The following is a 9,221-nucleotide window of genomic DNA, read 5'->3' on the forward strand; positions in this document are numbered from 1 at the left end:
CCGTGTGTCTGTAGGGGGTCAGTGATGACGAGAAAGACAGACCGGCAGCCCCGTTAATACCTCCTCATGTCTCAATCACAAGCAAAATGCTCTAGAGCAAAGGGCGTCCACCTCCCCAGAACCCCAGATTAGCCCTGAACTTTCCCAGTGGGATTCCAGGTGGTCCAGACAGCTGAGGCGCTGGCCGTCAAGGTGCCGTCTGCTGCACTTGACTGAAGAAGGCATTGTGTGTCTTCTGCAAAGGAGAAGGACAGAGAAAGTGTTGGGGCCAGGTAACTCAGCAGTGACAGCTCACAGAAACACGGGCAGGAGGGAGTGACCGTCTGGGTAATGTTGCCCACTTGTAATTGGGCAAGTAGCTGCCACAGCTTATTGTTGCTTCTCCATTGAAAATCACCATGGGTTCAGATTTCTCCAGTGGCTGCCTAGAATGGAAAAAAAAACTTTCATGGTTAAGCAAAGATGTATAAAAGAGCTTCTGAAGTAAATATTATCTCTCCCGTAAGTAAGTACCTAGATCCTTTAAAGCTGACGTTCTGGGTGGGCAGGAAAAGCAAAGCGAACTTCCTGAACTTTCCCTTCACTTTCTAACAGAGTTATAGCACCCAGTGAATAGAGTATTTTTCATTAAAATCGGTCCCCAAGGAGCGTATAGTAAAATTCCATCCTGAGATTAATTGTGCGTTCCCCAAATCTGTTTATTTAATACGTTTAAACAAGCTTTTCATTTCACGACTGAACTGTAATGCCAGCACAATGGAAAGTGTAAGGTTTTGGCTCAGGCTCCACTCTGAGACGAACAGACAGCGTCTTCCAGGCAGAGGCAGGACGCAGCAACCCGGTCCACAATAGCATGTCTGAAAGCTCGGGACGGTTGTCTGGAAAGGCTAATGGTGCTGCCCTTTCTGACCCCTGTGGAAGGAAGGCTGAATGAACAGCAGCCAACAAAGGCACCTCAGAGCGTACCCCATTTATTTTTATTCAGAAAAAATAAGAAAGGGAGAAATGAAGAAAGAGGAAGGAAGGAAAGGAGCAAGGGAGGGGAAGGAAACCACGATGGTAAAGTTTTGAAAAAGATAATACTTAAACTTATTTTGGAAAATGTAAATCCAATTCAGAATTTAAAAAAAAAGTGCTGTAAGTTCCCTAGGAATTTCATGAAGTTTGTTCTAGTCTGCTCCTGCCCCAAGTATGCACACACATTCTGATGGAGGGTTTTTGTTGTTGTTGTTTTTGTTTGTAACGTTAAAGCGAAGTGCCTTTAGTGTGTGTCCTCTGAAGACCCCTGAAGTGTCTGGGTGATGCCGTGCTTTCAGTGTGAAAGAGGATGGGTGCGGGCCTGCAGACCTCAGGGCTGAAGGGCACCAATGCCTTTTCAACGCCACGAACAAATGGTGTAGTTTAACTACCTGGCAGATGTGCCCAGTCTCTGTCGTGAACCAGAGGAGCCCTGTCTGATGAGGGACCTGTTCATGTTTGCTTGTAGGAAATAGGAAAGCGTTGCTGTAGGATCCTCTATGTTCTCCAACCAGGCGCTACAAAGATTCACAGACAGACCATGTCACTGATTCTGAATATGCGTGAAAACTACCTTGGGTCGTTGTTTAGGAAGACAGCCATGTGCAGCAGGAATGGCGGAAGCTGGTTTGCCAGTCTCAAAAGTTATGGCGGCCAGTCTCGCGTGTGAGCTGCTGAAACTGTATTGCAGAGAAGGCAGAAGGGCAGTGTGTGTGCCCGGGGCTCTCCTCACCTGTGTCTGTGTGCGTCAAATTGCCAGAGGCGTGCACCTTACTCCCACAGCAGTGAACTGAAATGCTGTCAGGCTTTGGTGGTTTGCGACACTGGGAGTGAGTTTGAGCACTGACAAGTTTTGGGGTCATGGAGGGATCAGAATTTTCCTGGACCCTCCCCCGAGTGCAGCAGTGGACACTGGGATGCTATGTCAAACGGCCCTTCATGAATTTGCCGCTCCTGAGCTTGGCCCGTGGAGTTTATTTTTCTGAGCTTTCCTCGGAACTGAAATTATTAATAACTTCTAAGTGCCTGTTGGGAAACCTCTTCTTGTTAAGCATATTTCCCCAACTTATTTTAATTTCACGTTGTGTGGAATTGCTGACTTCCTCTGGCATTATTTAAAGTTGCCAGGCAGGAGCTCTGTGCCCCAACTGCCCGAGGAGCCTTGAGAGTTAAGTTCGTGGCAACAGCTTCTTGGGAATGTTCTAGGGGAATGTTAGTCTAGAACTTCTGTTGCTGCTTGTCAAAGACTTCTGCATGTCTCTGACAAAGCTGGACCTTGTGGTCTTAGGGGGAAAATAAAACTCAGGAGTAGCTCAGATTAAATGCATTGGCACAGATAATGTAGTTTTATTTGTACGTTTCTGGCTGAGAAACACTAATTCTTTTGGCTCCCTGCCAATTTTCTACTAATCAAAATGGAGAAGATATGCAGTGTTTGGATTATACCTAAAAATAGTTCCCTGTAGCCACATCAGCAAATGGAATTAAATTAATTTCTCCTTCTTCCCCGTCACTCACACTCTCTGCATTTTTTTTAATTCCCATCTAGAATATTGCTTCTGAATCTCTTAATTTTAAACCTCTGTATCCTGAGTAGCATTGCTCTTATGTAGTGACTTTAAGGCACGCTGCGTCAGTCCATTTCCCAGAGACTAGCCTTCTCTGGGAACACTCACCTGGAACCTACTGTCATTTAGTCTACCGGCCAGGCCCTAAAGCATAATCCTGTGTATTATCATTATTATAATTAAATACCTCATAGATTAATTTATTGCATCAATGGTCCTTTTACCTTTTAGTGGAAAGAGGGAGTCTCTCATTCCGTCAGATTTGGTCCTGGGACATTCAAGAGGCTATAAGGACAGGCTGCACATAGCCAGCAGCCGGAGGGGCCCATGATGGGCTGGCTGGCCATGAGAACAGTATCTTTGCAGGCATGCTAGCGACCCCAGGAAGTTGCTGCCTTTAAACGTCCCCCTCACTCAGACACTGGGCACAAATCACAGCCTACACTGAACCATCGCTTCTGCTGGCCTTTTCTGAGTCCTTCCTTTCTTCTCGAATGAGCTGGAAATTCTGAGAGCGTGTGGTTCACAAGTTCTCTTCATTTCTCACAAATAGTTTCCTAAAACTTTGATTTTTCTGCACTTCTTCGTGCACAACTCCTGCCCCTCCTCAACACATACCCTCGCTCATAGCTGTTCATTAAGAGTAGCTAGCGAGATCACCTTCTATTTCTGACACGACATTTTCCTATAATCTGTTTACTGTCATGTTTCAATGTCCTCCCAAGATTTCTAGTATTGCTCAAAAATGAAGTGACAACTCCCAGAAAAAAAATAACCCTCAGGTTATTGTTTATCCTTTCCCACCAAGCCCTCCTGGGGGTCCAGGATTGAGGCACGAGCCACCCTCCAGCCCGTGTTTTGGACGCTGTCGACTTCTTAACCATTCTGCCTCATCAGTCTGTGGCTGCCGTCAGCTGCTCAGCATGCAGCATTATGATATGAGCTGAAGCTGTTGTTTTTTTTCTAAATCTGTTAATTTGTGGGAATCGGGATACCTTTGGAAGAACAGAAAACCTGCCCAAACAAATGGCCCATGTGGGGCCTCCCTGGCTCCTTCTCTAATTGTGGTTCCTGCGCCCAGTGACCTTGGGAAAGTCAGCAGGCTTCCTTGCCAATCAGAGCTCTTTCTTCACAAAGCCTGCTAGGTGAGTTTGCTGGTGATTCCCTTTGAGAAGTGCAGGTGGAAGAAGGAGTCCTCTCTCTGCCCAGCGTACCTCTCCTACCTTCCTCTCTGACTGCCTTCCCCTTTCCTAGCAACTCCACCCACTAAAATCCATGGGGCTTTTTTTTTAAGTGAAAAGAACAGCTAAAAGTGGCAGAATATATGTGTGTGTGTGTGTGTGTGTGTGTGTGTGTGTGTGTGTATAATACCCCACACTTCCAAACAAATCGTTCTTCCTTTTTAAAATTGCACCTAAAATTCCAAAGAAACCACAACTGAATAAAATAATCTGCTTCCCAAGCACGGGACTAAAAACCTGTTTGTTACTCACGGTGCAAAAGCGTTTAATGATCCCGAAACCACGGGTACTTGGAGAAGAGCAAGTCAACTTGGAAAGTCCCTCGATGCCACACTTTAGTGTTGAGTTGTAAAAGCTAACAGTAACTATCTAGGTTGTTCTTTTCCTTGGAATAGCGGCTGGAGGTGAAAACTGCTGAGAGCCACAGGAGTTTGCCTTTTTTTTTTTTTAATTTTTTAGCTTGTGGGATATTGTGTCTTTTTGTTTCAAATTTAACAAACAGCATCAAATCCACAGGAACTTCTGCTGACTTCAAATATCTGTCGTTCTGACTGAAGGAACTTAGCTGCAATACTGAGAGCCTTGTTAAAAATCCATTTAAAAATAGTAAACATTAATAGATACAGCACTTGCATTTTTGGCAGCGTGGGGAGTTTTTTTTTTTAAAGCCATTATAGGTAACGTTTTTAGGAAAACATTCTTCCGTGAAGCATGATTGCACTAAAATGATTCAATCCTGAGATAAAGCTCCCTCCATAGACATCCCTAAGAAAGCCAGAGTCACTGAGAAATATTCTAGACATTGGCATGTGAAGAATCTTGAGGTCTCTGGTTGGTGATTCCCCAGTCTACGCTGGGTTCTCCCTCAATCAACGCAGAATCGATGGGATTGGAGTAACAAGTGTTAAATTGCTAGTCCACCGTGCATTTTGCCTTGTCTCTGTGGATGCTTCCTTTGTAGCAGACTGGAACTCTTTGGAGAGCCTTGACTCCTGGTTGGTCCCTGGGGCGTCTGACATGGATGGCCGGGTGCAATTCTCTTTACAGAACCTTACCAGCTTTACGGTGAGGAATGTGAGCATCAACACCAGTCCTTCCTTAGCTTTCTGAACACATAAGAATTATATCTTCACAGATGTGTCAAAGGTACTTAAGGTGTTTTCCAAGGAACCATTTCTTTATTCTCTTTTTAAAAATTGTGGTTTTTTATTGCATTTTTCATGGCATTTGTGCAGGGGCTACAGCTCACCATGAGGAGGTCAGAGGACAACTTTCAGTAGTCAGTTTCCTTCCATCATAGGGGTCTCGGGGATCGAACTCAGGGCTGCCAGGCTTGGTGGCAGGCACCTTTGTCCCTCAGCCATCTTGGTGGCCCCTTCCAAGGCTTTCTGTGCTCTAAGTAACCACATTTGCTTTTCTCAGCAATGTCACAGCATCACTTTCTGTTCTGCTGTCAACGACGAGCCATCTCTGGTCCCAGAGATCTCTCCTGGCTGAAGAAGAGAGCAAACAAGCCTGATACCAAGTATCAGCTGGCGCCAGCATGGCGCCCTTCCTGGAATTTCGTATGTATGTGTGTGTGTGTGTGTGTGTGTGTGTGTGTGTGTGTGTGTGTGTGTATGTGTGTGTGTGTGGTGTGTGTGTGTGTGTCTGTGTATCTATGTGTATATAAAATATATATAATTTATATATGTATATGTATGCATGCATGTATGTATGTAGTAGAAGGTTACTTGTTTGTTTCCTGCCCCCAGCAGCTCAGACCCAAAATAACCACACAGAAACTGTATTAATTAAATCACTGCTTGGCCCATTAGCTCTAGCTTCTTATTGGCTAACTTTTACATCTTAATTTAACCCATTTCTAGTAATCTGTGTATCACCAGGAACCCCGAAGGACAGTCCCACCTTTAGGCAAGTTCAGCACTCATTTCTCTGTGGGTCCTGAATGTCCAGTCCACACAATATACCATCAAGCAGTCCAGGCAAGAGCAGTTTCTTGCCCACATGGATAGCAAACTCCATGAGGACCCTCTTTGATGCCCATCATCCTCTTGAAGTAGATTGGTGCTGCCAGGAACAGATGTGTCTCGCTGTCATGAAAAGTCCTAAGTTCTTAAAAACATTTTAAATGCCATATTCCGTAGTCTTTGAAAGGTTTGAAGAATGCCTATCCATCTGAAAGACATATCTATCCATCTAGAAAATATAACTAACGTGACTACAAGCTTGACTATATAGATGATTATCTATTAATCTATATTTCTTAATTATACATTACATTTTAAAATAAGCTACACAAACACAATACCTTAATCAAGAGCAGAAATATATATACAGTATAACAAAATTGACCTAAAATTTGTATCAATAGAGCAAGATCCATACCAATGCAAATATCTATAGCATATTCCCCTTTAAATGAAAACAAACATTTATAAACAAGATTTGGGGATTTGGGCATAGTTCTTTCCAAACTGCTTCCTGATTTTTGTTGGGCAAAGTAATTTTGGGGGGTGTTCACGATGACCTTCCTGGTATCTTGGTCCATCAAACCACATTAGTCTGGAAGGAATCCATAGGTTCTCATCCTCTGTGGAAACAAAAGGAGAATCTCTTTTCTAAAGCAACATACATATATTAGACTCAAATTCTGAAGTCAAGATACCTTTAAAGTATATTTGTTGGTTACTTAGCTCCTTCACAGTCAAAGAATTCAAAGAAAACACAATAATATACATAATCTAGACTCTGTGTATATTTCATCTTTACATGGAATATTTGTTTTTACTCTATTAATTTATAATATTTATTTCATTATCTTTACTCTTTTAATCTATGACTGTCTGTACTCTGTATCTTTAAAGACTTTTTTTATTTTTTTAAAACCATTTTTTATAACTCTCTATATCTTTTTCTCCTCTCTCCCAAGCCTATGTACAACTGTGACTCATTTAGAGGTCTTTTATGTCTGAATATGTCCTATTGTGTATCTGTAATTCTTTTCTGTCCAGGAGCATTTCTTAAAATGCTAAACGTGTCTAAGGTTGCTTTGCCTTTGGCTCTGCCTAATCCAACAAGGTGGGGCTTGTAGTAGGAGACTGCTTGCTTGTTTCCTGGCCACCCGGCAGCTCAGACCTGAAATAACCACACAGAAACTGTATTGATTAAATCCCTGCTTGGCCCATTAGCTCTAACTTCTTATTGGATAACTCTTACATCTTAATTTAACCCATTTCTAGTAATCTGTGTATTGTCACTTGGCTGTGGCTTATGGGGAAAGTTCTGCCCGGCTCCAGTGGGGCTACATGGCTTCTCTCTGACTCCACCTCCTTTCTCCCAGCATTCAATTTAGTTTTTCCCGCCTAGCTCTGATCTACCATATCAGGCCAAACCAGTTTTTTTTATTCATTAACCAACAAAAGCAACACATAGACAGAAGGACTTCCCACACCATATATATAAGATTGATTTTATATATATATATATATATATATATATATATATATAATCAATCAGTGTCACCAGTGCCTCAAAGCTCCGAAGATCTAAAGGAAAAAAATGCAACAGAGGTTTCTCTCCACCAGGCAACAGTGCAGCTAGCTCCCTGAAGGACACAGATGCTCAGCTTTTCTCCAGTCTTCAAGTGTGGTAATACACCTGGCAGGGGTAGGTGCTGTCTACTCTCAGTCCACACATGGCGGCCTCCCGTGACCACTCTGCTGTGATTCGCGTGCCCAGTGACTGCCTCTCTAAGTCTGCTCCCAAGGCACTCACACTTCGGGGATATTAGGCTTCCCCTACCTCCAGAAAATGTGATAATGAGGCAGGTGCAGTTATGTACCAGACATATGGACCAGAAGGAAAAATTAAACCAGCTCCGTCCAAGAGAAACACAATGCAAGTTGTGTTTAGTTTCTAGTTTAGTTTTAGTTACTAGTAGCTTTTCTTAAAGAGAAAAATTGGTGTCTTGACACATAAACGATGTCTAAGACCATTATCAATGAGATATTCCATACATACGTGTGTGCATTTGCATGTGTGTGTTAATCCTGGGAAATCTGGGGTGTGTCTGACACTCAGAGCCCATCTCAACTGGCAATCGCCACTTCCCGAGTGCTCGTTAGCAGAGGACAGAGTGGATGGTGTGGTATCATAAACTTGAGGATGGTAGAGTGGCAAGAAAGGCCATTCCCTGGGAAGTCACAAGGGGAAGAAAGCTATGTAAACAAAAGCAAAGCATTGTGGGTACTCAAGATGAGCATTCTGATAGGAGATAGCTGAGTGCAAGGAGTTCTTGTTGGTGCAGAAACTGAAGGTGTACCCGGAAACCCGGGGGAGCCTCTGGAGAGCGGGGAGAATGTTTATAGACTCTGCCTTCCTGACCACAGCGACTTACAAACCAGCAATGTCAGGATTAAAGCAGTGTTGTTGAAAGATTAGCCACCAATGGCATGACGGGTGAGCATAACTTCCTCCTTAATCTTCAAAACATAACTGAGTCTGTTCAGTAATCTCACTGTGCAAAATAAAAAAAAAACTAGTAATGGCATCATTTCTAATATATGAGCTCTTTATTGACTTAGCTTTTTTATTTTTATATTTTAATTTCAGGGCTACCTCAGAGAAATGCGCCCTTACCAAGCAAGTCTCTGAGTGCCTGGGGCCTGAAAGCCATGCCCTGCAGTGGAAGGCTCCTGATTTCAGAAAGTTTGTTCAAGGCACAGTCAAACACAGACCATGTCTGGGAGATGTACAAATTTCTGTTTTAAATTTTGTTTCTGCGTGCCTTTATCACAGAAATAGCAATATAGCCATTAAAGATCAATTGCGTGTATCTTTATATATGATACGTCATAACAGCATATGGGCATCACAGCCCTCCTGTGCCCCTTCAGTCTTGAGACAGATTCCTCCTAATCATTGTATCGTTAAAGGGAGAGAGCGATCTTACATGGAATCCTCAGCTGCCCAGGGAAATTATATCTGTCAACATGCCTTCTGCCGAAGAGTTAAGACTTTCGCGACCGTCTTTCCTCTGTGTGTTATATACCTGTGTGTTCTTAGTAACACACTTCATTTCAAACAGTGCTCTGTCTTTCACCAGCATACACTATGGGGAAAGAGCTTTATTCTGACATTTTCACATAAGCATATGGTTGGGATTCACCCCCATCACCCTCTCCCACACCTCTTCTCTCTTTTTTCAATCTTTATTGCTTTTCTAGTCCAACTTTTGATCTAAATGTCCTTTATATGAATTTCACATGACCGAAAACACGTGATCCTTAACCTTTGTGAGTCTGGCTGGTTTTTGCTTGGTTCTGTCCATTTTCCTGCAAAATAATATGACTTTGTTCTTCATAGCTGCATAAAACTTCATTGTGTTTGTGCG

This window comes from Microtus pennsylvanicus, chromosome 5 (assembly GCF_037038515.1).
Source record: "Microtus pennsylvanicus isolate mMicPen1 chromosome 5, mMicPen1.hap1, whole genome shotgun sequence".
In the NCBI taxonomy this organism is placed as follows: domain Eukaryota; kingdom Metazoa; phylum Chordata; class Mammalia; order Rodentia; family Cricetidae; genus Microtus; species Microtus pennsylvanicus.